Genomic DNA, 25114 nt, shown 5'->3' with positions numbered 1-25114 from the left:
CCTCTGACCTGCTCTCTCCTCATAGTCCTGTATCAATCACCAAACGAATCCCACTGCCCCGTTCTCTCCCCATAGTCCTGGATCAATCCCCAAACTAATCCCACTGCCCCGCTCTCTCCCCACAGTCTTTATCAATCCCCAAACTAATCCCACGTCCCTGCTCTCTCCCCATAGTCCTGTATCAATCCCCAAACTAATCCCACTGCCCCGCTCTCTCCCCATAGTCCAGTATCAATCTCGAAACTAATCCCACTGCCCCGCTCTCTCCCCATAGTCCTGTATCAATCCCGAAACTAATCCCAATGCCCCGCTCTCTCCCCATAGTCCTGTATCAAACCCCAAACTAATCCCACTGCACCGCTCTCTCCCCATAGTGCTGTATCAATCCCCAAACTAATCCCACTGCCCCGCTCTCTCCCCATAGTCCTGTATCAATCCCCAAACTAACCCCACTGCCCCGCTCTCTCCCCATAGTCCTGTATCAATCCCCAAACTAATCCACGGCCCTGCTCTCTCCCCATAGTCCTGTATCAATCCCCAAACTAATCCCACAGCCCCGTTCTCTCCACATAGTCCTGTATCAATCCCCAAACTAATCCCACTGCACCGCTCTCTCCCCATAGCCCTGTATCAAACCCCAAACTATTCCCACTGCCCCGCTCTCTCCCCTTGGTCCTGCATCAAACCCCAAACTAATCCCACTGCCACACTCTCTGCCCATAGTCCTGTATCAATCTCCAAACTAATCCCACTGCCCCGATCTCTCCCCAGAGTGCTGTCTCAAACCCCAAACTAATCAGTCTGCCCCGTTCTCTCCCCATAGTCCTGTATTGATCCCCAAACTAATCCCACTGCCCCGCTCTCTCCCCATAGCCCTGTATCAATCCCCATACTAATCCCACTGCCCCGCTCTCTCCCCATAGTCCTGTATCAATCCCCAAACTAATCCCACTGCCCCGCTCTCTCCTCATAGTGCTGTATCAAACCCCAAACTAATCCCTCTGCCCCGTTCTCTCCCCATAGTCCTGTATCAATCCTCAAACTAATCCTACGGCCCTGCTCTCTCCCCATAGTCCTGTATCAATCCCCAAACTAATCCCACTGCCCCGCTCTCTCCCCACAGTCCTGTATCAATCTCGAAACTAATTCCACTGCCCCGCTCTCTCCCCATAGTCCTGTATCAATCCCTAAACTAATCCCACTGCCCCGCTCTCTCCCCATAGTCCTGTATCAAACCCCAAACTAATCCCACTGCCCCGCTCTCTCCCCTTGGTCCTGTATCAAACCCCAAACTAATCCCACTGCCCCACTCTCTTGCCATAGCCCTGTATCAATCTCCAAACTAATCCCACTGCCCCGCTCTCTCCCCATAGTCCTGTATCAATCTCCAAACTAATCCCACTGCCCCGCTCTCTCCCCATAGCCCTGTATCAATCACCAAACTAATCCCATTGCCCGCTCTCACCCCATAGTCCTGTATCAAACCCCAAACTAATCCCACTGCCCCGCTCTCTCCTCATAGTCCTGTATCAATCTCCAAACTAATCCCACTGCCCCGCTCTCTCCCCATCGTCCTGTATCAATCCCCAAACTAATTCCACTGCCCCGCTCTCTCCCCATAGTCCTGTATCAAACCCCAAACTAATCCCACTGCCCCGCTCTCTCCCCTTGGTCCTGTATCAAACCCCAAACTAATCCCACTGCCCCACTCTCTTGCCATAGTCCTGCATCAATCTCCAAACTAATCCCTCTGCCCCGCTCTCTCCCCATAGTCCTGTATCAATCTCCAAACTAATCCCACTGCCCCGCTCTCTCCCCATAGCCCTGTATCAATCACCAAACTAATCCCATTGCCCGCTCTCACCCCATAGTCCTGTATCAAACCCCAAACTAATCCCACTGCCCCGCTCTCTCCTCATAGTCCTGTATCAATCTCCAAACTAATCCCACTGCCCCGCTCTCTCCCCATAGTCCTGTATCCATCCCCAAACTAATTCCACTACCCCGCTCTCTCCCCATAGTCCTGTATCAATCCCCAAACTAATCCCACTGCACCACACTCTCCCCATAGCCCTGTATCAATCTCGAAACTAATCCCACTTCCCCGCTCTCTCCCCATAGCCCTGTATCAATCCCCAAACTAATCCCACTGCCCCGCTCTCTCCCCATAGTCCTGTATCAATCCCCAAACTTATCCCACTGCCCCGCTCACTCCCCATAGCCCTGTATCAATCCCCAAACTAATCCCACTGCCCCGCTCTCTCCCCATAGTCCTGTATCAATCCCCAAACTAATCCCACTGCACCGCTCTTTCCCCATAGCCCTGTATCAAACCCCAAACTAATCCCACTGCCCCGCTCTCTCCCCTTGGTCCTGTATCAAACCCCAAACTAATCCCACTGCCCCACTCTCTCCCCATAGTCCTGTATCAATCTCCAAACTAATCCCACTGCCCCGATCTCTCCACATAGTGCTGTATCAAACCCCAAACTAATCCCTCTGCCCCGCTCTCTCCCCATAGTCCTGTATTAATCCCCAAACTAATCCCACTGCCCCGCTCTCTCCCCATAGCCCTGTATCAATCCCCATACTAATCCCACTGCCCCGCTCTCACCCCTTAGTCCTGTTTCAATCCCCAAACTAATCCCACTGCCCCGCTCTCACCTCATAGTCCTTAATCAATCCCCAAACTAATCCCACTGCCCCGCTCTCACCTCATAGTCCTTAATCAATCCCCAAACGAATCCCACTGCCCCGCTCTCTCCCCATAGTCCTGGATCAATCCCCAAACTAATCCCACTGCCCCGCTCTATCCCCATATTCCTTTAACAATCCCCAAACTAATCCCACGGCCCTGCTCTCTCCCCATAGTCCTGTATCAATCCCCAAACTAATCCCACTGCCCCGCTCTCTCCCTATAGTCCTGTATCAATCCCCAAACTAATCCCACTGCCCCGCTCTCTCCCCTTGGTCCTGCATCAAACCCCAAACTAATCCCACTGCCCCACTCTCTCCCCATAGTCCTGTATCAATCTCGAAACTAATCCCACTGCCCCGCTCTCTCCCGATAGTCCTGTATCAATCCCTAAACTAATCCCACTGCCCCGCTCTCTCCCCATAGTCCTGTATCAAACCCCAAACTAATCCCACTGCCCCGCTCTCTCCCCTTGGTCCTATATCAAACCCCAAACTAATCCCACTGCCCCTCTCTCCCCATTGTCCTGTATCAATCACCAAACTAATCCCACTGCCCCGCTCTCTCCCCATAGTCCTGCATCAATCTCCAAACGAATCCCAATGCCCCGCTCTCTCCCCACAGTGCTGTATCAAACCCCAAACTTATCCCTCTGCCCCGCTCTCTCCTCATAGTCCTGTATCAATCCCCAAACTAATCCCACTGCCCCGCTCTCTCCCCATAGTCTTTATCAATCCTCAAACTAATCCCACGTCCCTGCTCTCTCCCCATAGTCCTGTATCAATCCCCAAATTAATCCCACTGCCCCGCTCTCTCCCCATAGTCCTGTATCAATCTCGAAACTAATCCCACTGCCCCGCTCTCTCCCCATAGTCCTGTATCAATCCCTAAACTAATCCCAATGCCCCGCTCTCTCCCCATTGTCCTGTATCAAACCCCAAACTAATCCCACTGCCCCGCTCTCTCCCCATAGTGCTGTATCAATCCCCAAACTAATCCCACTGCCCCGCTCTCTCCCCATCGTCCTGTATCAATCCCCAAACTAATCCCAATGCCCCGCTCTCTCCCCATAGTCCTGTATCAATCCCCAAACTAATCCCACGGCCCTGCTCTCTCCCCATAGTCCTGTATCAATCCCCAAACTAATCCCACTGCCCCGCTCTCACCCCATAGCCCTGTATCAAACCCCAAACTAATCCCACTGCCCCGCTCTCTCCCCTTGGTCCTGCATCAAACCCCAAACTAATCCCACTGCCCCACTCTCTCCCCATAGTCCTGTATCAATCTCCAAACTAATCCCACTGCCCCGATCTCTCCCCAGAGTGCTGTATCAAACCCCAAACTAATCAGTCTGCCCCGTTCTCTCCCCATAGTCCTGTATTAATCCCCAAACTAATCCCACTGCCCCGCTCTCTCCCCATAGCCCTGTATCAATCCCCATACTAATCCCACTGCCCCGCTCTCTCCCCATATTCCTGTATCAATCCCCAAACTAATCCCACTGCCCCGCTCTCTCCTCATAGTGCTGTATCAAACCCCAAACTAATCCCTCTGCCCCGTTCTCTCCCCATAGTCCTGTATCAATCCCCAAACTAATCCTACGGCCCTGCTCTCTCCCCATAGTCCTGTATCAATCCCCAAACTAATCCCACTGCCCCGCTCTCTCCCCACAGTCCTGTATCAATCTCGAAACTAATTCCACTGCCCCGCTCTCTCCCCATAGTCCTGTGTCAATCCCTAAACTAATCCCACTGCCCCGCTCTCTCCCCATAGTCCTGTTTCAAACCCCAAACTAATCCCACTGCCCCGCTCTCTCCCCTTGGTCCTGTATCAAACCCCAAACTAATCCCACTGCCCCACTCTCTTGCCATAGTCCTGCATCAATCTCCAAACTAATCCCTCTGCCCCGCTCTCTCCCCATAGTCCTGTATCAATCTCCAAACTAATCCCACTGCCCCGCTCTCTCCCCATAGCCCTGTATCAATCACCAAACTAATCCCATTGCCCGCTCTCACCCCATAGTCGTGTATCAAACCCCAAACTAATCCCACTGCCCCACTCTCTCCTCATAGTCCTGTATCAACCTCCAAACTAATCCCACTGCCCCGCTCTCTCCCCATAGTCCTGTATCCATCCCCAAACTAATTCCACTACCCCGCTCTCTCCCCATAGTCCTGTATCAATCTCCAAACTAATCCCACTGCCCCGCTCTCTCCCCATAGCCCTGTATCAATCACCAAACTAATCCCACGGCCCTTCTCTCTCCACATAGTCCTGTATCAATCCCCAAACTAATCCCACTGCCCCGCTCTCTCCCCATAGTCCTGTATCAATCTCGAAACTAATCCCACTGTCCCGCTCTCTCCCCATCGTCCTGTATCAATCCCTAAACTAATCCCACTGCCCCGCTCTCTCCCCGTAGTCCTGTATCAATCTCCAAACTAATCCCACTGCCCCGCTCTCTCCCCATAGTCGTGTATCAAACCCCAACTAATCCCTCTGCCCCGCTCTCTCCCCATAGTCCTGTATTAATCCCCAAACTAATCCCACTGCCCCGCTCTCTCCCCATAGCCCTGTATCATTCCCCAAACTAATCCCACTGCCCCGCTCTCTCCCCATAGTCCTGTAGCAATCCCCAAACTAATCCCACTGCCCCGCTCTCTCCTCATAGTCCTGTATCAATCCCAAAACTAATCCCACTGCCCCGCTCTCTCCCCATAGTCCTGGATCAATCCCCAAACTAATCCCACTGCCCCGCTCTATCCCCATATTCCTGTAACAATCCCCAAACTAATCCCACGGCCCTGCTCTCTCCCCATAGTCCTGTATCAATCCCCAAACTAATCCCACTGCCCCGCTCTCTCCCTATAGTCCTATCTCAATCCCCAAACTAATCCCACTGCCCCGCTCTCTCCCCTTGGTCCTGCATCAAACCCCAAACTAATCCCACTGCCCCACTCTCTGCCCATAGTCCTGTATCAATCTCGAAACTAATCCCACTGCCCCGCTCTCTCCCGATCGTCCTGTATCAATCCCTAAACTAATCCCACTGCCCCGCTCTCTCCCCATAGTCCTGTATCAAACCCCAAACTAATCCCACTGCCCCGCTCTCTCCCCTTGGTCCTATATCAAACCCCAAACTAATCCCACTGCCCCTCTCTCCCCATTGTCCTGTATCAATCACCAAACTAATCCAACTGCCCCGCTCTCTCCCCATAGTCCTGCCTCAATCTCCAAACTAATCACACTGCCCCGCTCTCTCCCCATAGTCCTGCATCAATCTCCAAACTAATCCCACTGCCCCGATCTCTCCCCACAGTGCTGTATCAAACCCCAAACTAATCCCTCTGACCCGCTCTCTCCTCATAGTCCTGTATCAATCCCCAAACGAATCCCACTGCCCCGTTATCTCCCCATAGTCCTGGATCAATCCCCAAACTAATCCCACTGCCCCGCTCTCTCCCCATAGTCTTTATCAATCCCCAAACTAATCCCACGTCCCTGCTCTCTACCCATAGTCCTGTATCAATCCCCAAACTAATCCCACTGCCCCGATCTCTCCCCATAGTGCTGTATCAAACCCCAAAACTAATCCCTCTGCCCCGCTCTCTCCCCATAGTCCTGTATTAATCCCCAAACTAATCCCATTGCCTCGCTCTCTCCCCATAGTCCTGTATCAATCCCCAAACTAATCCCACTGCCCCGTTCTCACCTCATAGTCCTTAATCAATCCCCAAACGAATCCCACTGCCCCGCTCTCTCCCCATAGTCCTGTATCAATCTCGAAACTAATCACACTGCCCCGCTCTCTCCCCATAGTCCTGTATCAATCCCTAAACTAATCCCAATGCCCCGCTCTCTCCCCATAGTCCTGTATCAAACCCCAAACTAATCCCACTGCCCCGCTATCTCCCCTTGGTCCTGTATCAAACCCCAAACTAATCCCGCTGCCCCACTCTCTCCCCATAGTCCTGTATCAATCCCCAAACTAATCCCACTGCCCCGCTCTCTCCCCATAGTCCTGGATCAATCCCCAAACTAATCCCACTGCCCCGCTCTCTCCCATAGTCCTGTATCAATCCCCAAACTAATCCTACGGCCCTGCTCTCTCCCCATAGTCCTGTATCAATCCCCAAACTAATCCCACTGCCCCGCTCTCTCCCCATAGTCCTGTATCAATCCCCAAACTAATCCCACGGCCCTTCTCTCTCCACATAGTCCTGTATCAATCCCCAAACTAATCCCACTGCCCCGCTCTCTCCCCATAGTCCTGTATGAATCTCGAAACTAATCCCACTTTCCCGCTCTCTCCCCATCGTCCTGTATCAATCCCTAAACTAATCCCTCTGCCCCGCTCTCTCCCCATAGTCCTGTATTAATCCCCAAACTAATCCCACTGCCCCGCTCTCTCCCCATAGCCCTGTATCATTCCCCAAACTAATCCCACTGCCCCGCTCTCTCCCCATAGTCCTGTAGCAATCCCCAAACTAATCCCACTGCCCCGCTCTCTCCTCATAGTCCTGTATCAATCCCCAAACTAATCCCACTGCCCCGCTCTCTCCCCATAGTCCTGGATCAATCCCCAAACTAATCCCACTGCCCCGCTCTATCCCCATATTCCTGTAACAATCCCAAAACTAATCCCACGGCACTGCTCTCTCCCCATAGTCCTGTATCAATCCCCAAACTAATCCCACTGCCCCGCTCTCTCCCTATAGTCCTGTATCAATCCCCAAACTAATCCCACTGCCCCGCTCTCTCCCCTTGGTCCTGCATCAAACCCCAAACTAATCCCACTGCCCCACTCTCTGCCCATAGTCCTGTATCAATCTCGAAACTAATCCCACTGCCCCGCTCTCTCCCGATAGTCCTGTATCAATCCCTAAACTAATCCCACTGCCCCGCTCTCTCCCCATAGTCCTGTATCAAACCCCAAACTAATCCCACTGCCCCGCTCTCTCCCATAGTCCTGTATCAATCCCCAAACTAATCCTACGGCCCTGCTCTCTCCCCATAGTCCTGTATCAATCCCCAAACTAATCCCACTGCCCCGCTCTCTCCCCATAGTCCTGTATCAATCCCCAAACTAATCCCACGGCCCTTCTCTCTCCACATAGTCCTGTATCAATCCCCAAACTAATCCCACTGCCCCGCTCTCTCCCCATAGTCCTGTATGAATCTCGAAACTAATCCCACTGTCCCGCTCTCTCCCCATCGTCCTGTATCAATCCCTAAACTAATCCCACTGCCCCGCTCTCTCCCCATAGTCCTGTATCAATCTCCAAACTAATCCCACTGCCCCGCTCTCTCCCCATAGTCGTGTATCAAACCCCAACTAATCCCTCTGCCCCGCTCTCTCCCCATAGTCCTGTATTAATCCCCAAACTAATCCCACTGCCCCGCTCTCTCCCCATAGCCCTGTATCATTCCCCAAACTAATCCCACTGCCCCGCTCTCTCCCCATAGTCCTGTAGCAATCCCCAAACTAATCCCACTGCCCCGCTCTCTCCTCATAGTCCTGTATCAATCCCCAAACTAATCCCACTGCCCCGCTCTCTCCCCATAGTCCTGGATCAATCCCCAAACTAATCCCACTGCCCCGCTCTATCCCCATACTCCTGTAACAATCCCAAAACTAATCCCAGGGCACTGCTCTCTCCCCATAGTCCTGTATCAATCCCCAAACTAATCCCACTGCCCCGCTCTCTCCCTATAGTCCTGTATCAATCCCCAAACTAATCCCACTGCCCCGCTGTCTCCCCTTGGTCCTGCATCAAACCCCAAACTAATCCCACTGCCCCACTCTCTGCCCATAGTCCTGTATCAATCTCGAAACTAATCCCACTGCCCCGCTCTCTCCCGATAGTCCTGTATCAATCCCTAAACTAATCCCACTGCCCCGCTCTCTCCCCATAGTCCTGTATCAAACCCCAAACTAATCCCACTGCCCCGCTCTCTCCCCTTGGTCCTATATCAAACCCCAAACTAATCCCACTGCCCCTCTCTCCCCATTGTCCTGTATCAATCACCAAACTAATCCCACTGCCCCGCTCTCTCCCCATAGTCCTGCATCAATCTCCAAACTAATCCCACTGCCCCGCTCTCTCCCCATAGTCCTGCATCAAACTCCAAACTAATCCCACTGCCCCGATCTCTCCCCACAGTGCTGTATCAAACCCCAAACTAATCCCTCTGACCCGCTCTCTCCTCATAGTCCTGTATCAATCCCCAAACGAATCCCACTGCCCCGTTCTCTCCCCATAGTCCTGGATCAATCCCCAAACTAATCCCACTGCCCCGCTCTCTCCCCATAGTCTTTATCAATCCCCAAACTAATCCCACGTCCCTGCTCTCTCCCCATAGTCCTGTATCAATCCCCAAACTAATCCCACTGCCCCGCTCTCTCCCCATAGTCCAGTATCAATCTCGAAACTAATCCCACTGCCCCGCTCTCTCCCCATAGTCCTGTATCAATCCCGAAACGAATCCCAATGCCCCGCTCTCTCCCCATAGTCCTGTATCAAACCCCAAACTAATCCCACTGCACCGCTCTCTCCCCATAGTGCTGTATCAATCCCAAAACTAATCCCACTGCCCCGCTCTCTCCCCATAGTCCTGTATCAATCCCCAAACTAACCCCACTGCCCCGCTCTCTCCCCATAGTCCTGTATCAATCCCCAAACTAATCCCACGGCCCTGCTCTCTCCCCATAGTCCTGTATCAATCCCCAAACTAATCCCACTGCCCCGCTCTCTCCACACAGTCCTGTATCAATCCCCAAACTAATCCCACTGCACCGCTCTCTCCCCATAGCCCTGTATCAAACCCCAAACTATTCCCACTGACCCGCTCTCTCCCCTTGGTCCTGCATCAAACCCCAAACTAATCCCACTGCCACACTCTCTGCCCATAGTCCTGTATCAATCTCCAAACTAATCCCACTGCCCCGATCTCTCCCCAGAGTGCTGTATCAAACCCCAAATTAATCAGTCTGCCCCGTTCTCTCCCCATAGTCCTGTATTAATCCCCAAACTAATCCCACTGCCCCGCTCTCTCCCCATAGCCCTGTATCAATCCCCATACTAATCCCACTGCCCCGCTCTCTCCCCATTATCCTGTATCAATCTCGAAACTAATCACACTGCCCCGCTCTCTCCCCATAGTCCTGTATCAATCCCTAAACTAATCCCAATGCCCCGCTCTCTCCCCATAGTCCTGTATCAAACCCCAAACTAATCCCACTGCCCCGCTATCTCCCCTTGGTCCTGTATCAAACCCCAAACTAATCCCGCTGCCCCACTCTCTCCCCATAGTCCTGTATCAATCCCCAAACTAATCCCACTGCCCCGCTCTCTCCCCATAGTCCTGGATCAATCCCCAAACTAATCCCACTGCCCCGCTCTCTCCCATAGTCCTGTATCAATCCCCAAACTAATCCTACGGCCCTGCTCTCTCCCCATAGTCCTGTATCAATCCCCAAACTAATCCCACTGCCCCGCTCTCTCCCCATAGTGCTGTATCAATCCCCAAACTAATCCCACGGCCCTTCTCTCTCCACATAGTCCTGTATCAATCCCCAAACTAATCGCACTGCCCCGCTCTCTCCCCATAGTCCTGTATCAATCTTGAAACTAATCCCACTGTCCCGCTCTCTCCCCATCGTCCTGTATCAATCCCTAAACTAATCCCACTACCCCGCTCTCTCCCCATTGTCCTGTATCAATCTCCAAACTAATCCCACTGCCCCGCTCTCTCCCCATAGTCGTGTATCAAACCCCAACTAATCTCTCTGCCCCGCTTTCTCCCCATAGTCCTGTATTAATCCCCAAACTAATCCCACTGCCACGCTCTCTCCCCATAGCCCTGTATCATTCCCCAAACTAATCCCACTGCCCCGCTCTCTCCCCATAGTCCTGTAGCAATCCCCAAACTAATCCCACTGCCCCGCTCTCTCCTCATAGTCCTGTATCAATCCCCAAACTAATCCCACTGCGCCGCTCTCTCCCCATAGTCCTGGATCAATCCCCAAACTAATCCCACTGCCCCGCTCTATCCCCATATTCCTGTAACAATCCCCAAACTAATCCCACGGCACTGCTCTCTCCCCATAGTCCTGTATCAATCTCGAAACTAATCCCACTGCCCCGCTCTCTCCCGATAGTCCTGTATCAATCCCTAAACTAATCCCACTGCCCCGCTCTCTCCCCATAGTCCTGTATCAAACCCCAAACTAATCCCACTGCCCCGCTCTCTCCCCTTGGTCCTATATCAAACCCCATACTAATCCCACTGCCCCTCTCTCCCCATTGTCCTGTATCAATCACCAAACTAATCCCACTGCCCCGCTCTCTCCCCATAGTCCTGCATCAATCTCCAAACTAATCCCACTGCCCCGCTCTCTCCCCATAGTCCTGCATCAAACTCCAAACTAATCCCACTGCCCCGATCTCTCCCCACAGTGCTGTATCAAACCCCAAACTAATCCCTCTGACCTGCTCTCTCCTCATAGTCCTGTATCAATCACCAAACGAATCCCACTGCCCCGTTCTCTCCCCATAGTCCTGGATCAATCCCCAAACTAATCCCACTGCCCCGCTCTCTCCCCATAGTCTTTATCAATCCCCAAACTAATCCCACGTCCCTGCTCTCTCCCCATAGTCCTGTGTCAATCCCCAAACTAATCCCACTGCCCCGCTCTCTCCCCATAGTCCAGTATCAATCTCGAAACTAATCCCACTGCCCCGCTCTCTCCCCATAGTCCTGTATCAATCCCGAAACTAATCCCAATGCCCCGCTCTCTCCCCATAGTCCTGTATTAAACCCCAAACTAATCCCACTGCACCGCTCTCTCCCCATAGTGCTGTATCAATCCCCAAACTAATCCCACTGCCCCGCTCTCTCCCCATAGTCCTGTATCAATCCCCAAACTAACCCCACTGCCCCGCTCTCTCCCCATAGTCCTGTATCAATCCCCAAACTAATCCACGGCCCTGCTCTCTCCCCATAGTCCTGTATCAATCCCCAAACTAATCCCACTGCCCCGTTCTCTCCACATAGTCCTGTATCAATCCCCAAACTAATCCCACTGCACCGCTCTCTCCCCATAGCCCTGTATCAAACCCCAAACTATTCCCACTGCCCCGCTCTCTCCCCTTGGTCCTGCATCAAACCCCAAACTAATCCCACTGCCACACTCTCTGCCCATAGTCCTGTATCAATCTCCAAACTAATCCCACTGCCCCGATCTCTCCCCAGAGTGCTGTCTCAAACCCCAAACTAATCAGTCTGCCCCGTTCTCTCCCCATAGTCCTGTATTGATCCCCAAACTAATCCCACTGCCCCGCTCTCTCCCCATAGCCCTGTATCAATCCCCATACTAATCCCACTGCCCCGCTCTCTCCCCATAGTCCTGTATCAATCCCCAAACTAATCCCACTGCCCCGCTCTCTCCTCATAGTGCTGTATCAAACCCCAAACTAATCCCTCTGCCCCGTTCTCTCCCCATAGTCCTGTATCAATCCCCAAACTAATCCTACGGCCCTGCTCTCTCCCCATAGTCCTGTATCAATCCCCAAACTAATCCCACTGCCCCGCTCTCTCCCCACAGTCCTGTATCAATCTCGAAACTAATTCCACTGCCCCGCTCTCTCCCCATAGTCCTGTATCAATCCCTAAACTAATCCCACTGCCCCGCTCTCTCCCCTTGGTCCTGCATCAAACCCCAAACTAATCCCACTGCCACACTCTCTGCCCATAGTCCTGTATCAATCTCCAAACTAATCCCACTGCCCCGATCTCTCCCCAGAGTGCTGTCTCAAACCCCAAACTAATCAGTCTGCCCCGTTCTCTCCCCATAGTCCTGTATTGATCCCCAAACTAATCCCACTGCCCCGCTCTCTCCCCATAGCCCTGTATCAATCCCCATACTAATCCCACTGCCCCGCTCTCTCCCCATAGTCCTGTATCAAACCCCAAACTAATCCCACTGCCCCGCTCTCCCCTCATAGTCCTGTATCAATCTCCAAACTAATCCCACTGCCCCGCTCTCTCCCCATCGTCCTGTATCAATCCCCAAACTAATTCCACTGCCCCGCTCTCTCCCCATAGTCCTGTATCAAACCCCAAACTAATCCCACTGCCCCGCTCTCTCCCCTTGGTCCTGTATCAAACCCCAAACTAATCCCACTGCCCCACTCTCTTGCCATAGTCCTGCATCAATCTCCAAACTAATCCCTCTGCCCCGCTCTCTCCCCATAGTCCTGTATCAATCTCCAAACTAATCCCACTGCCCCGCTCTCTCCCCATAGCCCTGTATCAATCACCAAACTAATCCCATTGCCCGCTCTCACCCCATATTTCCTGTATCAAACCCCAAACTAATCCCACTGCCCCGCTCTCTCCTCATAGTCCTGTATCAACCTCCAAACTAATCCCACTGCCCCGCTCTCTCCCCATAGTCCTGTATCCATCCCCAAACTAATTCCACTACCCCGCTCTCTCCCCATAGTCCTGTATCAATCCCCAAACTAATCCCACTGCACCACACTCTCCCCATAGCCCTGTATCAATCTCGAAACTATTCCCACTTCCCCGCTCTCTCCCCATAGCCCTGTATCAATCCCCAAACTAATCCCACTGCCCCGCTCTCTCCCCATAGTCCTGTATCAATCCCCAAACTTATCCCACTGCCCCGCTCACTCCCCATAGCCCTGTATCAATCCCCAAACTAATCCCACTGCCCCGCTCTCTCCCCATAGTCCTGTATCAATCCCCAAACTAATCCCACTGCACCGCTCTTTCCCCATAGCCCTGTATCAAACCCCAAACTAATCCCACTGCCCCGCTCTCTCCCCTTGGTCCTGTATAAAACCCCAAACTAATCCCACTGCCCCACTCTCTCCCCATAGTCCTGTATCAATCTCCAAACTAATCCCACTGCCCCGATCTCTCCACATAGTGCTGTATCAAACCCCAAACTAATCCCTCTGCCCCGCTCTCTCCCCATAGTCCTGTATTAATCCCCAAACTAATCCCACTGCCCCGCTCTCTCCCCATAGCCCTGTATCAATCCCCATACTAATCCCACTGCCCCGCTCTCTCCCCATAGTCCTGTTTCAATCCCCAAACTAATCCCACTGCCCCGCTCTCACATCATAGTCCTTAATCAATCCCCAAACGAATCCCACTGCCCCGCTCTCTCCCCATAGTCCTGGATCAATCCCCAAACTAATCCCACTGCCCCGCTCTATCCCCATATTCCTTTAACAATCCCCAAACTAATCCCACGGCCCTGCTCTCTCCCCATAGTCCTGTATCAATCCCCAAACTAATCCCACTGCCCCGCTCTCTCCCTATAGTCCTGTATCAATCCCCAAACTAATCCCACTGCCCCGCTCTCTCCCCTTGGTCCTGCATCAAACCCCAAACTAATCCCACTGCCCCACTCTCTCCCCATAGTCCTGTATCAATCTCGAAACTAATCCCACTGCCCCGCTCTCTCCCGATAGTCCTGTATCAATCCCTAAACTAATCCCACTGCCCCGCTCTCTCCCCATAGTCCTGTATCAAACCCCAAACTAATCCGACTGCCCCGCTCTCTCCCCTTGGTCCTATATCAAACCCTAAACTAATCCCACTGCCCCTCTCTCCCCATTGTCCTGTATCAATCACCAAACTAATCCCACTGCCCCGCTCTCTCCCCATAGTCCTGCATCAATCTCCAAACGAATCCCAATGCCCCGCTCTCTCCCCACAGTGCTGTATCAAACCCCAAACTTATCCCTCTGCCCCGCTCTCTCCTCATAGTCCTGTATCAATCCCCAAACTAATCCCACTGCCCCGCTCTCTCCCCATAGTCCTGGATCAATCCCCAAACTAATCCCACTGCCCCGCTCTCTCCCCATAGTCTTTATCAATCCTCAAACTAATCCCACGTCCCTGCTCTCTCCCCATAGTCCTGTATCAATCCCCAAACTAATCCCACTGCCCCGCTCTCTCCCCATAGTCCTGTATCAATCTCGAAACTAATCCCACTGCCCCGCTCTCTCCCCATAGTCCTGTATCAATCCCTAAACTAATCCCAATGCCCCGCTCTCTCCCCATAGTCCTGTATCAAACCCCAAACTAATCCCACTGCCCCGCTCTCTCCCCATAGTGCTGTATCAATCCCCAAACTAATCCCACTGCCCCGCTCTCTCCCCATCGTCCTGTATCAATCCCCAAACTAATCCCAATGCCCCGCTCTCTCCCCATAGTCCTGTATCAATCCCCAAACTAATCCCACGGCCCTGCTCTCTCCCCATAGTCCTGTATCAATCCCCAAACTAATCCCACTGCCCCGCTCTCACCCCATAGCCCTGTATCAAACCCCAAACTAATCCCACTGCCCCGCTCTCTCCCCTTGGTCCTGCATCAAACCCCAAACTAATCCCACTGACCCACTCTCTCCCCATAGTCCTGTATCAATCTCCAAACTAATCCCACTGCCCCGATCTCTCCCCAGAGTGCTGTATCAAACCCCAAACTAATCAGTCTGCCCCGTTCTCTCCCCATAGTCCTGTATTAATCCCCAAACTAATCCCACTGCCCCGCTCTCTCCCCATAGTCCAGTATCAATCTCGAAACTAATCCCACTGCCCCGCTCTCTCCCCATAGTCCTGTATCAATCCCGAAACTAATCCCAATGCCCCGCTCTCTCCCCATAGTCCTGTATTAAACCCCAAACTAATCCCACTGCACCGCTCTCTCCCCATAGTGCTGTATCAATCCCCAAACTAATCCCACTGCCCCGCTCTCTCCCCATAGTCCTGTATCAATCCCCAAACTAACCCCACTGCCCCGCTCTCTCCCCATAGTCCTGTATCAATCCCCAAACTAATCCACGGCCCTGCTCTCTCCCCATAGTCCTGTATCAATCCCCAAACTAATCCCACTGCCCCGTTCTCTCCACATAGTCCTGTATCAATCCCCAAACTAATCCCACTGCACCGCTCTCTCCCCATAGCCCTGTATCAAACCCCAAACTATTCCCACTGCCCCGCTCTCTCCCCTTGGTCCTGCATCAAACCCCAAACTAATCCCACTGCCACACTCTCTGCCCATAGTCCTGTATCAATCTCCAAACTAATCCCACTGCCCCGATCTCTCCCCAGAGTGCTGTCTCAAACCCCAAACTAATCAGTCTGCCCCGTTCTCTCCCCATAGTCCTGTATTGATCCCCAAACTAATCCCACTGCCCCGCTCTCTCCCCATAGCCCTGTATCAATCCCCATACTAATCCCACTGCCCCGCTCTCTCCCCATAGTCCTGTATCAATCCCCAAACTAATCCCACTGCCCCGCTCTCTCCTCATAGTGCTGTATCAAACCCCAAACTAATCCCTCTGCCCCGTTCTCTCCCCATAGTCCTGTATCAATCCCCAAACTAATCCTACGGCCCTGCTCTCTCCCCATAGTCCTGTATCAATCCCCAAACTAATCCCACTGCCCCGCTCTCTCCCCACAGTCCTGTATCAATCTCGAAACTAATTCCACTGCCCCGCTCTCTCCCCATAGTCCTGTATCAATCCCTAAACTAATCCCACTGCCCCGCTCTCTCCCCTTGGTCCTGCATCAAACCCCAAACTAATCCCACTGCCACACTCTCTGCCCATAGTCCTGTATCAATCTCCAAACTAATCCCACTGCCCCGATCTCTCCCCAGAGTGCTGTCTCAAACCCCAAACTAATCAGTCTGCCCCGTTCTCTCCCCATAGTCCTGTATTGATCCCCAAACTAATCCCACTGCCCCGCTCTCTCCCCATAGCCCTGTATCAATCCCCATACTAATCCCACTGCCCCGCTCTCTCCCCATAGTCCTGTATCAAACCCCAAACTAATCCCACTGCCCCGCTCTCCCCTCATAGTCCTGTATCAATCTCCAAACTAATCCCACTGCCCCGCTCTCTCCCCATCGTCCTGTATCAATCCCCAAACTAATTCCACTGCCCCGCTCTCTCCCCATAGTCCTGTATCAAACCCCAAACTAATCCCACTGCCCCGCTCTCTCCCCTTGGTCCTGTATCAAACCCCAAACTAATCCCACTGCCCCACTCTCTTGCCATAGTCCTGCATCAATCTCCAAACTAATCCCTCTGCCCCGCTCTCTCCCCATAGTCCTGTATCAATCTCCAAACTAATCCCACTGCCCCGCTCTCTCCCCATAGCCCTGTATCAATCACCAAACTAATCCCATTGCCCGCTCTCACCCCATATTTCCTGTATCAAACCCCAAACTAATCCCACTGCCCCGCTCTCTCCTCATAGTCCTGTATCAACCTCCAAACTAATCCCACTGCCCCGCTCTCTCCCCATAGTCCTGTATCCATCCCCAAACTAATTCCACTACCCCGCTCTCTCCCCATAGTCCTGTATCAATCCCCAAACTAATCCCACTGCACCACACTCTCCCCATAGCCCTGTATCAATCTCGAAACTATTCCCACTTCCCCGCTCTCTCCCCATAGCCCTGTATCAATCCCCAAACTAATCCCACTGCCCCGCTCTCTCCCCATAGTCCTGTATCAATCCCCAAACTTATCCCACTGCCCCGCTCACTCCCCATAGCCCTGTATCAATCCCCAAACTAATCCCACTGCCCCGCTCTCTCCCCATAGTCCTGTATCAATCCCCAAACTAATCCCACTGCACCGCTCTTTCCCCATAGCCCTGTATCAAACCCCAAACTAATCCCACTGCCCCGCTCTCTCCCCTTGGTCCTGTATAAAACCCCAAACTAATCCCACTGCCCCACTCTCTCCCCATAGTCCTGTATCAATCTCCAAACTAATCCCACTGCCCCGATCTCTCCACATAGTGCTGTATCAAACCCCAAACTAATCCCTCTGCCCCGCTCTCTCCCCATAGTCCTGTATTAATCCCCAAACTAATCCCACTGCCCCGCTCTCTCCCCATAGCCCTGTATCAATCCCCATACTAATCCCACTGCCCCGCTCTCTCCCCATAGTCCTGTTTCAATCCCCAAACTAATCCCACTGCCCCGCTCTCACCTCATAGTCCTTAATCAATCCCCAAACGAATCCCACTGCCCCGCTCTCTCCCCATAGTCCTGGATCAATCCCCAAACTAATCCCACTGCCCCGCTCTATCCCCATATTCCTTTAACAATCCCCAAACTAATCCCACGGCCCTGCTCTCTCCCCATAGTCCTGTATCAATCCCCAAACTAATCCCACTGCCCCGCTCTCTCCCTATAGTCCTGTATCAATCCCCAAACTAATCCCACTGCCCCGCTCTCTCCCCTTGGTCCTGCATCAAACCCCAAACTAATCCCACTGCCCCACTCTCTCCCCATAGTCCTGTATCAATCTCGAAACTAATCCCACTGCCCCGCTCTCTCCCGATAGTCCTGTATCAATCCCTAAACTAATCCCACTGCCCCGCTCTCTCCCCATAGTCCTGTATCAAACCCCAAACTAATCCGACTGCCCCGCTCTCTCCCCTTGGTCCTATATCAAACCCTAAACTAATCCCACTGCCCCTCTCTCCCCATTGTCCTGTATCAATCACCAAACTAATCCCACTGCCCCGCTCTCTCCCCATAGTCCTGCATCAATCTCCAAACGAATCCCAATGCCCCGCTCTCTCCCCACAGTGCTGTATCAAACCCCAAACTTATCCCTCTGCCCCGCTCTCTCCTCATAGTCCTGTATCAATCCCCAAACTAATCCCACTGCCCCGCTCTCTCCCCATAGTCCTGGATCAATCCCCAAACTAATCCCACTGCCCCGCTCTCTCCCCATAGTCTTTATCAATCCTCAAACTAATCCCACGTCCCTGCTCTCTCCCCATAGTCCTGTATCAATCCCCAAACTAATCCCACTGCCCCGCTCTCTCCCCATAGTCCTGTATCAATCTCGAAACTAATCCCACTGCCCCGCTCTCTCCCCATAGTCCTGTATCAATCCCTAAACTAATCCCAATGCCCCGCTCTCTCCCCATAGTCCTGTATCAAACCCCAAACTAATCCCACTGCCCCGCTCTCTCCCCATAGTGCTGTATCAATCCCCAAACTAATCCCACTGCCCCGCTCTCTCCCCATCGTCCTGTATCAATCCCCAAACTAATCCCAATGCCCCGCTCTCTCCCCATAGTCCTGTATCAATCCCCAAACTAATCCCACGGCCCTGCTCTCTCCCCATAGTCCTGTATCAATCCCCAAACTAATCCCACTGCCCCGCTCTCACCCCATAGCCCTGTATCAAACCCCAAACTAATCCCACTGCCCCGCTCTCTCCCCTTGGTCCTGCATCAAACCCCAAACTAATCCCACTGACCCACTCTCTCCCCATAGTCCTGTATCAATCTCCAAACTAATCCCACTGCCCCGATCTCTCCCCAGAGTGCTGTATCAAACCCCAAACTAATCAGTCTGCCCCGTTCTCTCCCCATAGTCCTGTATTAATCCCCAAACTAATCCCACTGCCCCGCTCTCTCCCCATAGCCCTGTATCAATCCCCATACTAATCCCACTGCCCCGCTCTCTCCCCATATTCCTGTATCAATCCCCAAACTAATCCCACTGCCCCGCTCTCTCCTCATAGTGCTGTATCAAACCCCAAACTAATCCCTCTGCCCCGTTCTCTCCCCATAGTCCTGTATCAATCCCCAAACTAATCCTACGGCCCTGCTCTCTCCCCATAGTCCTGTATCAATCCCCAAACTAATCCCACTGCCCCGCTCTCTCCCCACAGTCCTGTATCAATCTCGAAACTAATTCCACTTCCCCGCTCTCTCCCCATAGTCCTGTGTCAATCCCTAAACTAATCCCACTGCCCCGCCCTCTCCCCATAGTCCTGTTTCAAACCCCAAACTAATCCCACTGCCCCGCTCTCTCCCCTTGGTCCTGTATCAAACCCCAAACTAATCCCACTGCCCCACTCTCTTGCCATAGTCCTGCATCAATCTCCAAACTAATCCCTCTGCCCCGCTCTCTCCCCATAGTCCTGTATCAATCTCCAAACTAATCCCACTGCCCCGCTCTCTCCCCATAGCCCTGTATCAATCACCAAACTAATCCCATTGCCCGCTCTCACCCCATAGTCGTGTATCAAACCCCAAACTAATCCCACTGCCCCACTCTCTCCTCATAGTCCTGTATCAACCTCCAAACTAATCCCACTGCCCCGCTCTCTCCCCATAGTCCTGTATCCATCCCCAAACTAATTCCACTACCCCGCTCTCTCCCCATAGTCCTGTATCAATCCCCAAACTAATCCCACTGCACCACTCTCTCCCCATAGCCCTGTATCAATCTCGAAACTAATCCCACTTCCCCGCTCTCTCCCCATAGCCCTGTTTCAATCCCCAAACTAATCCCACTGCCCCGCTCTCTCCCCATAGTCCTGTATCAATCCCCAAACTTATCCCACTGCCCCGCTCACTCCCCATAGCCCTGTATCAATCCCCAAACTAATCCCACTGCCCCGCTCTCTCCCCATAGTCCTGTATCAATCCCCAAACTAATCCCACTGCACCGCTCTTTCCCCATAGCCCTGTATCAAACCCCAAACTAATCCCACTGCCCCGCTCTCTCCCCTTGGTCCTGTATCAAACCCCAAACTAATCCCACTGCCCCACTCTCTCCCCATAGTCCTGTATCAATCTCCAAACTAATCCCACTGCCCCGATCTCTCCACATAGTGCTGTATCAAACCCCAAACTAATCCCTCTGCCCCGCTCTCTCCCCATAGTCCTGTATTAATCCCCAAACTAATCCCACTGCCCCGCTCTCTCCCCATAGCCCTGTATCAATCCCCATACTAATCCCACTGCCCCGCTCTCTCCCCATAGTCCTGTTTCAATCCCCAAACTAATCCCACTGCCCCGCTCTCACCTCATAGTCCTTAATCAATCCCCAAACGAATCCCACTGCCCCGCTCTCTCCCCATAGTCCTGGATCAATCCCCAAACTAATCCCACTGCCCCGCTCTATCCCCATATTCCTTTAACAATCCCCAAACTAATCCCACGGCCCTGCTCTCTCCCCATAGTCCTGTATCAATCCCCAAACTAATCCCACTGCCCCGCTCTCTCCCTATAGTCCTGTATCAATCTCCAAACTAATCCCACTGCCCCGCTCTCTCCCCTTGGTCCTGCATCAAACCCCAAACTAATCCCACTGCCCCACTCTCTCCCCATAGTCCTGTATCAATCTCGAAACTAATCCCACTGCCCCGCTCTCTCCCGATAGTCCTGTATCAATCCCTAAACTAATCCCACTGCCCCGCTCTCTCCCCATAGTCCTGTATCAAACCCCAAACTAATCCGACTGCCCCGCTCTCTCCCCTTGGTCCTATATCAAACCCCAAACTAATCCCACTGCCCCTCTCTCCCCATTGTCCTGTATCAATCACCAAACTAATCCCACTGCCCCGCTCTCTCCCCATAGTCCTGCATCAATCTCCAAACGAATCCCAATGCCCCGCTCTCTCCCCACAGTGCTGTATCAAACCCCAAACTTATCCCTCTGCCCCGCTCTCTCCTCATAGTCCTGTATCAATCCCCAAACTAATCCCACTGCCCCGCTCTCTCCCCATAGTCCTGGATCAATCCCCAAACTAATCCCACTGCCCCGCTCTCTCCCCATAGTCGTTATCAATCCTCAAACTAATCCCACGTCCCTGCTCTCTCCCCATAGTCCTGTATCAATCCCCAAACTAATCCCACTGCCCCGCTCTCTCCCCATAGTCCTGTATCAATCTCGAAACTAATCCCACTGCCCCGCTCTCTCCCCATAGTCCTGTATCAATCCCTAAACTAATCCCAATGCCCCGCTCTCTCCCCATAGTCCTGTATCAAACCCCAAACTAATCCCACTGCCCCGCTCTCTCCCCATAGTGCTGTATCAATCCCCAAACTAATCCCACTGCCCCGCTCTCTCCCCATCGTCCTGTATCAATCCCCAAACTAATCCCAATGCCCCGCTCTCTCCCCATAGTCCTGTATCAATCCCCAAACTAATCCCACGGCCCTGCTCTCTCCCCATAGTCCTGTATCAATCCCCAAACTAATCCCACTGCCCCGCTCTCACCCCATAGCCCTGTATCAAACCCCAAACTAATCCCACTGCCCCGCTCTCTCCCCTTGGTCCTGCATCAAACCCCAAACTAATCCCACTGCCCCACTCTCTCCCCATAGTCCTGTATCAATCTCCAAACTAATCCCACTGCCCCGATCTCTCCCCAGAGTGCTGTATCAAACCCCAAACTAATCAGTCTGCCCCGTTCTCTCCCCATAGTCCTGTATTAATCCTCAAACTAATCCCACTGCCCCGCTCTCTCCCCATAGCCCTGTATCAATCCCCATACTAATCCCACTGCCCCGCTCTCTCCCCATATTCCTGTATCAATCCCCAAACTAATCCCACTGCCCCGCTCTCTCCTCATAGTGCTGTATCAAACCCCAAACTAATCCCTCTGCCCCGTTCTCTCCCCATAGTCCTGTATCAATCCCCAAACTAATCCTACGGCCCTGCTCTCTCCCCATAGTCCTGTATCAATCCCCAAACTAATCCCACTGCCCCGCTCTCTCCCCACAGTCCTGTATCAATCTCGAAACTAATTCCACTTCCCCGCTCTCTCCCCATAGTCCTGTGTCAATCCCTAAACTAATCCCACTGCCCCGCTCTCTCCCCATAGTCCTGTTTCAAACCCCAAATTAATCCCACTGCCCCGCTCTCTCCCCTTGGTCCTGTATCAAACCCCAAACTAATCCCACTGCCCCACTCTCTTGCCATAGTCCTGCATCAATCTCCAAACTAATCCCTCTGCCCCGCTCTCTCCCCATAGTCCTGTATCAATCTCCAAACTAATCCCACTGCCCCGCTCTCTCCCCATAGCCCTGTATCAATCACCAAACTAATCCCATTGCCCGCTCTCACCCCATAGTCGTGTATCAAACCCCAAACTAATCCCACTGCCCCACTCTCTCCTCATAGTCCTATATCAACCTCCAAACTAATCCCACTGCCCCGCTCTCTCCCCATAGTCCTGTATCCATCCCCAAACTAATTCCACTACCCCGCTCTCTCCCCATAGTCCTGTATCAATCCCCAAACTAATCCCACTGCACCACTCTCTCCCCATAGCCCTGTATCAATCTCGAAACTTATCCCACTTCCCCGCTCTCTCCCCATAGCCCTGTTTCAATCCCCAAACTAATCCCACTGCCCCGCTCTCTCCCCATAGTCCTGTATCAATCCCCAAACTTATCCCACTGTCCCGCTCACTCCCCATAGCTCTGTATCAATCCGCAAACTAATCCCACTGCCCCGCTCTCTCCCCATAGTCATGTATCAATCCCCAAACTAATATCACTGCACCGCTCTCTCCCCATAGCCCTGTATCAAACCCCAAACTAATCCCACTGCCCCGCTCTCTCCCCTTGGTCCTGTATCAAACCCCAAACTAATCCCACTGCCCCACTCTCCCCCCATAGTCCTGTATCAATCTCCAAACTAATCCCACTGCCCCGATCTCTCCACATAGTGCTGTATCAAACCCCAAACTAATCCCTCTTCCCCGCTCTCTCCCCATAGTCCTGTATTAATCCCCAAACTAATCCCACTGCCCCGCTCTCTCCCCATAGCCCTGTATCAATCCCCATACTAATCCCACTGCCCCGCTCTCTCCCCATATTCCTGTATCAATCCCCAAACTAATCCCACTGCCCCGCTCTCTCCTCATAGTGCTGTATCAAACCCCAAACTAATCCCTCTGCCCCGTTCTCTCCCCATAGTCCTGTATCAATCCCCAAACTAATCCTACGGCCCTGCTCTCTCCCCATAGTCCTGTATCAATCCCCAAACTAATCCCACTGCCCCGCTCTCTCCCCACAGTCCTGTATCAATCTCGAAACTAATTCCACTGCCCCGCTCTCTCCCCATAGTCCTGTGTCAATCCCTAAACTAATCCCACTGCCCCGCTCTCTCCCCATAGTCCTGTATCAAACCCCAAACTAATCCCACTGCCCCGCTCTCTCCCCTTGGTCCTGTATCAAACCCCAAACTAATCCCACTGCCCCACTCTCTTGCCATAGTCCTGTATCAATCTCCAAACTAATCCCACTGCCCCGCTCTCTCCCCATAGTCCTGTATCAATCACCAAACTAATCCCACTGCCCCGCTCTCTCCCCATAGCCCTGTATCAATCACCAAACTAATCCCATTGCCCGCTCTCTCCCCATAGTCCTGTATCAATCCCCAAACTAATCTCACTGCCCCGCTCTCACTTCATAGTCCTTAATCAATCCCCAAACGAATCCCACTGCCCCGCTCTCTGCCCATAGTCCTGGATCAATCCCCAAACTAATGCCACTGCCCCGCTCTATCCCCATATTCCTGTAACAATCCCCAAACTAATCCCACGGCCCTGCTCTCTACCCATAGTCCTGTATCAATCCCCAAACTAATTCCACTGCCCCGCTCTCTCCCCATAGTCCTGTATCAAACCCCAAACTAATCCCACTGCCCCGCTCTCTCCCCTTGGTCCTGTATCAAACCCCAAACGAATCCCACTGCCCCACTCTCTTGCCATAGTCCTGCATCAATCTCCAAACTAATCCCTCTGCCCCGCTCTCTCCCCATAGTCCTGTATCAATCTCCAAACTAATCCCACTGCCCCGCTCTCTCCCCATAGCCCTGTATCAATCACCAAACTAATCCCATTGCCCGCTCTCACCCCATAGTCCTGTATCAAACCCCAAACTAATCCCACTGCCCCGCTCTCTCCTCATAGTCCTGTATCAATCTCCGAACTAATCCCACTGCCCCGCTCTCTCCCCATAGTCCTGTATCCATCCCCAAACTAATTCCACTACCCCGCTCTCTCCCCATAGTCCTGTATCAATCCCCAAACTAATCCCACTGCACCACTCTCTCCCCATAGCCCTGTATCAATCTCGAAACTAATCCCACTTCCCCGCTCTCTCCCCATAGCCCTGTATCAATCCCCAAACTAATCCCACTGCCCCGCTCTCTCCCCATAGCCCTGTATCAATCACCAAACTAATCCCATTGCCCGCTCTCACCCCATAGTCGTGTATCAAACCCCAAACTAATCCCACTGCCCCACTCTCTCCTCATAGTCCTGTATCAACCTCCAAACTAATCCCACTGCCCCGCTCTCTCCCCATAGTCCTGTATCCATCCCCAAACTAATTCCACTACACCGCTCTCTCCCCATAGTCCTGTATCAATCCCCAAACTAATCCCACTGCACCACTCTCTCCCCATAGCCCTGTATCAATCTCGAAACTAATCCCACTTCCCCGCTCTCTCCCCATAGCCCTGTTTCAATCCCCAAACTAATCCCACTGCCCCGCGCTCTCCCCATAGTCCTGTATCAATCCCCAAACTTATCCC

Source organism: Pristiophorus japonicus, unplaced genomic scaffold (assembly GCF_044704955.1).
Source record: "Pristiophorus japonicus isolate sPriJap1 unplaced genomic scaffold, sPriJap1.hap1 HAP1_SCAFFOLD_279, whole genome shotgun sequence".
NCBI lineage: Eukaryota > Metazoa > Chordata > Chondrichthyes > Pristiophoridae > Pristiophorus > Pristiophorus japonicus.
The sequence above is the reverse complement of the archived record's forward strand: the minus strand, read 5'-3'. Positions refer to the sequence as shown.